Genomic DNA, 9,147 nt, shown 5'->3' on the forward strand with positions numbered 1-9,147 from the left:
GTCAGCAAAAAATATTCACAAAATAGTGAGCAAAAAATAATGGTAGAAAAGCCACCATGTGTGCTTCGAGAACAAGCACACCTCTCTAGTATACACATAGGCCCAGTGTACTTCATTTACACCATACATTCATTTTCTCGCGACGCTATAGATATGTATTGTACATGAAACGTCATGCATGCATCGTTTAGGCCATTCTTTTCTAAAACTTCCACACAAACCTCAGCTTCGTGAAGCATATGATATGCTTGATAAAAAATAAAGAAGGTGCATGTACAGCAGCACCTACTATATTCAGCACTTCTCCAAGTTTGGCGATGAATAAATCAAATACATCATAAAACTGACAAAAATACTACAATGTGGTCGTCTTGGCAGGACTCTTTTTTGAAAAATGGCGTACTAAGGAACACAGTATATTTATTCTTTATTATTTACAAATGAAAATGGTACTGTACTTTAAAAAGTACGCCGGTTCTTAATGGGTTAAGCTTCTCGTGTCTGTTAAATAGACACCTTTCCCAGTCGAAAATTCCGCAATTACCTCCACACGACTGTAGTTTAACATAACGACAATCTAAGCTCAACTAAACCTCTGCTGCGAAACAAGCCCAGTGATTATGATGGAAGCGTCTGTCGTCGGGTACAAGCATACGCGATTAACACGACATTTGAAGCGTTTTTGGAATCACAGTTCATGAAATTGTATGCAGTCAGAGGTACAAACTGCGCGACACAATCGCGTTGGATATGTATGTTGGAGCCAGACCTTCCACCGCAATAGGGTGTGCAGCAACGTCCGCGTAGAGGCACTAAAGAAAGCTGCTGATGTGCTCAACAGTCGAAAAAGTGGTACTGTGATCGCCACCGCCAATTAGCGCCTCATTTCCAGATTAGGGACGAGGTCTATCTTCAGCAGGACAAGTATTCACTATCGAAGTAACTGGTGCTCAGTGAGAAGTATACACTGTAGTCACTGTCGTAGAAAGCGCTTGGCTTCTGAAGCACGCACGAACAGTTTTGTCGTGCACGAGCAGCGTGTTAAGGAACGGATGCGTCAGCAAAGTTAAAGCGCCGTGCTCTGCCACTTATTCATATCTGATATGCAAGTGTCATAGTGTGGCCGAGTGTAACGAAGATGAAAACGTGGATTCGAACTCACGTGCTCGCCCTGAAACGCAGACATGGGGCACATTAAATAAAACTGCCAATTAAATAGCACGCCATCTGTGAGAATAATTAGCATTACATCGATGCTATACAACCCCCAAACTTGCTTTTTATGAATTCAAAAAAGTTTATAAAATAGAGTTAGATCAAGGCAAACAGTTACGTGAATATTGTATTTGTTGAAGGCGGTCATGTTTTATTTTTTTAATGCGAAAGCCACTCGTATGTGCCTATGTTGGCAGTGCCCTAGGTGAAACTGCCCCGGGATTAGAAATTGCCGACGCCGCAAAGGGTAACAGAACGTCAGAAAATGCTCGGATTGACGTCAGATTTCTCAGGAAGGTTTCTGAAAACAAATTAAATTAGTGGCTTTGAAAAGAAAATTCCGTACATTTCGTTCTGGGTGGGAATCGACCCCAGGCCTGAAGGGTGCGAGACGAGCACCCTGCTCTACGGTTCTGGCTTAAAGATGTGCTTGTGTGTGAATGATTGCACACGTCACAGCCATCTCGCTGACCAGTGCATGCGTGACTGGGCGGCACACGTGATGGTACGGAGGAGGTGGCACCATGCCACGAGTGTATAAAATGAGCACGCTGACGATGTTCGGAGGTGTACAAACGGTATAGTGCTTTCGCATACCCACGCGTAAGCAGCCTTAAGTGTCTGCCGAATTTTAAGTTTAGTAATTGTTGTCGCGCCAGGTGTTGTGGCGCAGAAAGGGGGCGCGCGCGGTATGGGCATGGACGTCACAGTCGGAGTGGTGGTGGTGGCGGTTGTCGGCGGCGAGCGATGGAAGAGTGTGCACGCTCTTGCGGCTTGCCAGGACGGCAGTGCAAGAACGCCATTGCGGGGGAAGCGCCTGGCGCTGCGCCTTAGTGAGAAGTTCACCTTGTTGCCACACGTGTACTTCCTATTATGTCTTGCAATAAGTCTAGCCCCGATTGTATAACATAATGCATTATCAATATGGCTCATAAAGAAGCCTATAACCACTATTTTATAACTTCACGTATTGCCAAATGTGCTGCAGACTTTCGCCTTCTTGCGTTACAATATTGTAACACCTGCCGAACTTTTTGTTGATATGACACTACTTTGTTTAAACAAACAAATTAAATAGTTACTACAAGAAACACTTAAAGGGACACTAAAGACAAATATGAAGTCAAGCTAAAGTGATAGATTAGTGCTCAAGCTTTTCTAAGGCTTCATTCACTATTATCACGAACAGAGCCTTAGTAATCGAGAAATTGAAGTAAATGTAGGACGCGATTAGAGACTCCCCCGGGACATTCTGGTACTTGCCTGATGACGAAGGCAGGCCTCATTCAAGTTATAACCACTCGTTATAAAAACATCATTGTATTGCATTATAAGACAAACGAAAATGCTACTTGACCAGTTCCGGTTTCACTTTTAGAAGAAAGAACTCATTGATTTTACACCGTTGAGAACGACGTGGCCGGTCGAAGGTCGAAAGCTTTCGTTTTCGCTCGACTCTGCGCCGCCCGCGCTCTCGCGTGTCAGCCGTTTCATTACCGCGTAGTGCTGAGCTGGTTTTGCTGGCTCGCGCAACTCGCACAAACTGCAAATAGCAGAGAACTACACTTCCGTGGTGTCGTCGGATGCCCGAACGGTCCACTCCACCTGACCAAAAGCAACTGCTGTGGCGAATCCACCTGCGGCGAATCTTGGCTGGGTTTCTCTACGACAGCGCGTTCGCGGTATGTGCAAACAACTGTACCGCCGTCTGTCGGGCGCCGTTTTAGTCACCGACGACAGCAAGGGCGGTGATGGCGTATGCAACGTCACTACTCCCCGGTTCGGTGGTGGGAGATTTGAATTGCGATATAAGTATTCAGGCCCGTCAGATGCAATTTTTCTCGTAAATTAAGTCTTTTCTTTGCACGAAACAAGCGTTGCGAAGTCTCTGGAATAGTATTTAAATAGTCCACATCGACTTAGCATTTGCCTTTGGTATCCCATTAACAATACCTTTCGAGGAAATTGAATAAATTTCGTAATTGAGGCATCAATTCAGAAAAAATAAAACAACGCGACTTGACCAATATTACCTTGGTGCAGGTTGCAGAAATTATTAGATTCGTGTCATTCAGAAAATTGTACCATGTAAATGTTCACAGCCATGGTGGAGATTTATTATTTAACTTTGTCGTATCTATCTCATCATTTGTGTTGTTTGTTGATACACTTATTGGGTGTTGCCGTCTATTCTCGCTTCTACCAGTGTACGAATGGGGATGAGGGACCCTTCAAGCCGTAAGCGCATGGCGTTTACTCGTGCCTCCTTTCGAATTTTAATTTTTGTCGAATTTAAATTTACAAACAAACGAAAGAAAAATAAATACTGATAGTTTTATTGAGCTAAACAAACTGAATAAACGAAAGAGAAATGAAACGACAATAATTTAAATAATTATGTGGTTATACGTGTCAAATCCTCGATCAGATTATGATCATGACTCCGAAATAATTTGGAGACCTGGGGTTCTTTAACATGCACCTAAATCCAAGTACACGGGTGTTTTCGCATTTCGCCTCTATCCAAATGCGGCCGCCGTGAGCGGGATTCAATCCCGTGACGTCGTGCTTAGCAATAAAGGAACGTGCCGCCCACGAGTGAACCACTGACTACCAAATATGTTTATGTATTTATGGTATTTATATATGGTATTTATGTATTCATGGTATTTATGCAAGTGTACAAGTGTGTGTCTGTGTGTGTGGGAGGGGGAGGTACACGGGGGTGATATATTCTTGCCAACAGTTTTATATCAAATAGGATTTCCCTGTGTGAGGATGCAATCTTCTGTACTAGCTCTTAAACCGAGGAGCCACTATATGAGGCCAAATGGCTGTCACAATCCGACGGATAATTAGGTACAGTATTGGTACTGGCTTTTATTGACAGATTTTGCCGGCTTTGCTGCAACCAAGGTGTTGCAGAAGAGAGTAGCGCGAGGATAAAACAATTTAGGCGAATTTAAAACGGGACCAATCGTTGATATATATAAGTCAAAATTTCCCCTTTAGCCTTCGGATTTTAAAAGAGGACCCACAAAAGGCGCTGGTATTGCCACTCGCATTATTGTCGACGCTGTCGTGGCGCAAAGCAGCTCTCTGCAACGACACGTTCAGGCATCCCATCCATGACCTATTAATACAACTAGTTAAAGTCAGTTGCCGAGAGGTGAGCTTCTAAAAAAACATTATAATAACAGTACAAAGGGGGCGAACCTAATTTTGTGAATAAACGAAATATGGGGAAAATGCATAAGGGTGGCAAACCGGCTGATTTTCATGTCACCCGCAATATCAGCCCACAATAGACGATGTTCTACCGTATTTAAAAAAATTACTCATGCTTACAACCTTGTGATGCTTGTTAAATATTGTGAAGCTGAGTTTACTAATTGCACCTCATGTGCTGCTTCTTTTGACATTTATGTGACAGAGTTAACACAAATGCTTATTTTACGCGAACCTGAAGTTTATTACTTCTTTCAGGTGTGGAGGAATGCCATCTGCTCGGGGAATACAATGACCCTATGAAGGCTGTGAAGGTAGTGTGAAGAAGCATATAACAAATGCGCAGACAAAAAAGAAACAACGACGCTCTATTCAGCCGACTGCAAGAATCAGCGGCAGAAAACGATGTGATGTACTAATGATTTATTATTGGGTAGGATAGGAGCATTTTTTCATTGTGCAAATAAAGAGGCATAAAAAAACACGTTTGTCAAGTTCTTCTAAAGACACCCGTGACAGAGCAGCCTTGTAGAGCCCAAAAATTACGGCAGAACTCAGCTCGCGATGACAGTTGGTGGGCACCGAAGAAATGTCGCGCCATATCATATCGCCTAATTGTTTCCTGCTAACTAGTAGTTGTTCTTGACCTAAGTGTTTGGGTCGCATACTCAGAGTAGGGGATTGGCCGTGAACCAGGTGGTGCAATTATTCAGATAAGGACAAGGGTCTTAAGAACTTCGATGCTGAAACTTAAAAATTATAATGTTTTAATGAACTTTTTGTAGCTACATCGAACGGTGCGCGAGCACAATCCAGGTAGTGGCTTTTAAGATACGGCGGAATGGCCGATGCAAAAGCATAACGCTCCGCTGCAATCTGATTTCGCGAAGCTTCGCCCTGCCTTGAGAATACAGTGGTTAAAATACGTCATCATACATGCATACCTCAAAGTCATCACATGTTCAAGCTAGCAACCTGCACAAACGAGATGAAAGTGTACGTGCCGTAAGGCATTTCGACGCCAATCGGTGCAAACGTGGCAGAGGGCTCGCTGCTCCAACGAGAGAGGCGCTTGGAAGAGGCTATATGCGTTTAATCCGTTATAGGACAAGTTGTAGGAGTACAACGTAAACAAAGCGCACAAGAATCTGTCTTCGAGATGCCAAAACCAGCAAAAATAATGCGGCAAAGCCACTAACAATTTCGAAGCAGTAATAGCTCTTCGCGAGAGATATAGAGAGAGAAGGAAGGAAGGAAAAGCAGTAGCCCTTCGCGGAGGTTCAGCGGAGACGTTGTGGTAACGTTTCTGCGTGTCATGCTGCAGTCCCGGTTTCTATTCCCCATTGGTATTATTTTTTTCTTTGTAGTGGTTTTTTTTTTTGAGGGAGTGTCTCTGACGTGGCGAAAACATTTCTGCTACTTAGATCACACAATGACAAATTACAGCATTAGGTGCGGCTGCTCGACAGCCGCACCTAATGCACCGTTGGGTCTTAAACGAAAGTTCGCGTATTGCGCTGTTGCTGCAACGCGTTTATTTTGCTGTTTTTTACATGTGATGTGCTGCGAATGTAAGAACGGCGCAAGAAATACAAACGCGTGACCCAACGGTCTGATGCGTCTGGCTGTCCGGCAGCAGTGATGACGCACTATTTCCTGTCATCTTGCCTTGTCGGATCTAAAAGATGAAAAGCATCGCACCACGTCAGGCAAACTACCGAAGATGAAAAAATGAACAAATAACAAAAAACGTGAATTGATATCGAACTTAGCTGTCCAGCGTCGCACTCGGATGTTTTACCTCCGCGCTAAGAAAATTGCCGGTTTGCGTTAGTTTCTGTACTTGTAATATTAACCATTGACTGCAAACTGTCCAGCTTTCCGTCGCATGATTTTTGTTGATTTCGGTGTTTCTCAAAACAGATTCTTGTGCGAATTACGCACCTTTTACTCTAACGTTTAATTTATAGCGTATTGTGTACAGACAGCCACTGCGCTCTTTGTTACAAAAGCAAGCCCTGAGCTGTGTTGGCCCTGAGTACTGTCGATGCCAGCGACAGTACGTGTATTTTAAATTACGTTTTCGCAGAACCCCATTTATACAGCACTTCCAACTTCGACTAGACGAAGCAGCATCAGAGTAGAAGTGTGCATAGTCTGTTGCCACAGCCGAAAATGCTTTTAAACGCACGCAGAACCACAAGGTCTTATACGACGCCGTAACTCGTGCTACGAATTTTTAAATTTTCATTTGTAGTCAGCTTAGCACTGTGATTAGAGCAATCTTGCGAAGAAGCATCCAGGTAGAATGTATTGAGTGGCAATGTAAACGGCAAGACAAAGGTCACTCGCGCCTATTCATCAACAAAAACTGGAGGCGCCTTTAGGAGCGGTCGGTAAAGCTATCTCTATGGAGAAAAGTTGCGCTTCTCTGCTTTCGTTAGTTAATGGTTCCGTTAATTTGTTGAGTGCAGTTTCGACTTCGACAGTTCCGTGATTGTGAAATATCGCCCCTCGAACGTAGTTCCACCAATCACTTAGGGGATCGGTATAGTAGTGTAATTGCAGCATTGCTCTATTTGGCGATAAGAACTTGCTGTTATAGCATCGCGTCGAGGGGCACAAGATGGAATGCGTTTTTTTTCTTGCGGTGAAAGCGCTGATCAACGCTGCGGAATCAAGTGCGGCAGTTGTTACAGAGATGATCAGCACGTTGATCTGCGCGGCCTGTGCCGAAACAGGCACGCGCTTCACCACAACACACAACACGCGAAGGAAACATTTAGCTGTTCAGCGTACCTACGCCCGACATATACTAAAGCGGTACATGAAAAACCAATAAGAAATATCGGACGTACTTCCACAATAACACTGGCGGATCCGTCTAACGTAACTGTAGAGAAAGTTCGTGGAAGACGTAGGACATATCTTTAGCCAAATACAAAAAGTATACTATACAGTAACGCAATGCAAACAAAAGAATTAAATGAAAAGAAGAAAAAAACTGTGGTGAGGAGTAAAGCGACCACTCTATCATGGTCATCGAGTATCTTCAATTAGGTAATTTCGGACTGTAAAGGAAGCATTTCTGAGGCTGAATCAAATAATAGAGGATCCAAAATACAGAATCACCGGCACTGCTATCAACCATTCCTGCAAAGTGCAGTGTGCAGTAATATCTTTCCTATTTCAGAAAGGCGCTGCAAGGCAACAAGACGTCACGTATTATCTCCGCTTCGCCAGTGAATGAGCATAATGGTCAGGGAATCAGACCATATCTATGTAGATAGATGTTTGCCGTAGGTATGCGGCCGCGCAGCCTCGTGAAGGATATTTAAAGTTTTTGAGCTTGGCAAAATTCTATGTGCATCGGCACACGCCGGCAAAGGACAATGTGGGCGAAGCGGGTCGTTTGTAGATGTGTTAGGTAGACACTCTGCAGCTTCATTCATCAATAGTCCTTTCTCACAAGGTTGTCAAATTCAATGCACGCGTCTCAATTTCCAAGTACTAAGGAATGAAATGTGCGTATTACGCGAGAACGACGCAAGGAAGTAAAGAGGGATCACAAAGATAAGTTCTCAGTGACTATAACGGCTGACATTATCCGCGGACTTCATTTTTGGAGAGCCAGCAGCACTACCATGAATTCAGCCAGAAAGACCGGCATGAAATGTTGCAGCCGAACTGAAAATGCTCAGTCTATAATGCGGCTAAACATAATGATTCCTGACTTTTCTTCCCATTGTGAAGCATTTGTCATAAGTACGACGTTTTTTTTAAAAATCTGTAGCTGATGTTGTAATCGACTGTCTAGAATACGATGGGGAAATAGTTTTTTTTTTACTTTTAGCAAGAATGTTATCTAAAGAAATAGACATAGTACAAGAGCTGTCAGGAGTCGAAGTACTTTAGAGATGTGGACACCCAAGGGACCGAATATTTTTTGTATTGTTTTACGGCCTATCTGAAGTTTCACGGTCTATGTCAGCATGGTCAGTTGAAGCCAAAAACACAACCTTCAGAACGTCGTAATTGTGACGCATAAATTCTTAGGAACGTGTGCAGGGTCGAAACGTAAAACCTGCACTTGCGGTTGGTATTGGACATAGTGCTAACAAACCCCACATATAGTACGAATATGCTGAACCTACGCGCTGTGGGAATTGGTTTCGGTGAAGCTTTCGCAGGTGTTTGTGAAGACTGCCCTTCCTTCAAAGCGAACGTTCGCAAGGAGGGACAACACAACACATTTAGCCTGTTTTTCACTGGGAACCGACTCGATCAACGTAAACACGTGGCGCTCGAGTATGTACATGCTACGTAGAACGACGAAGGAATGACGAGAATGGATGACCACGATGTCACTAGGCTGACTGTATGACAACTATGCAAGGACGACGATGAATGACGGTTACGGCATGACGGCTATTGCATGACGACAATGTAATCACAACGACGGCATAACGTAAGAGAAGAAACTGGGGATTCTAGATAAATACCAGCATTTGCAACAAAACTTGGACTCCCTAGCCAAAAGTGCAATGCTGCTCTTTCAAAGAGAACTGCGGAGCAGTACGTGTAAGCTGGAGCTCCGGGGAAGAGTACGCAACCTAATTCGATTACAGTACGAACGCACCTACCGATATATCATTAACATTATCTCAGTTAAACAGTCACGGTGCCACAAATGATTTTCTGCGG

Source organism: Dermacentor silvarum, chromosome 7, assembly GCF_013339745.2.
Source record: "Dermacentor silvarum isolate Dsil-2018 chromosome 7, BIME_Dsil_1.4, whole genome shotgun sequence".
Lineage (NCBI taxonomy): Eukaryota > Metazoa > Arthropoda > Arachnida > Ixodida > Ixodidae > Dermacentor > Dermacentor silvarum.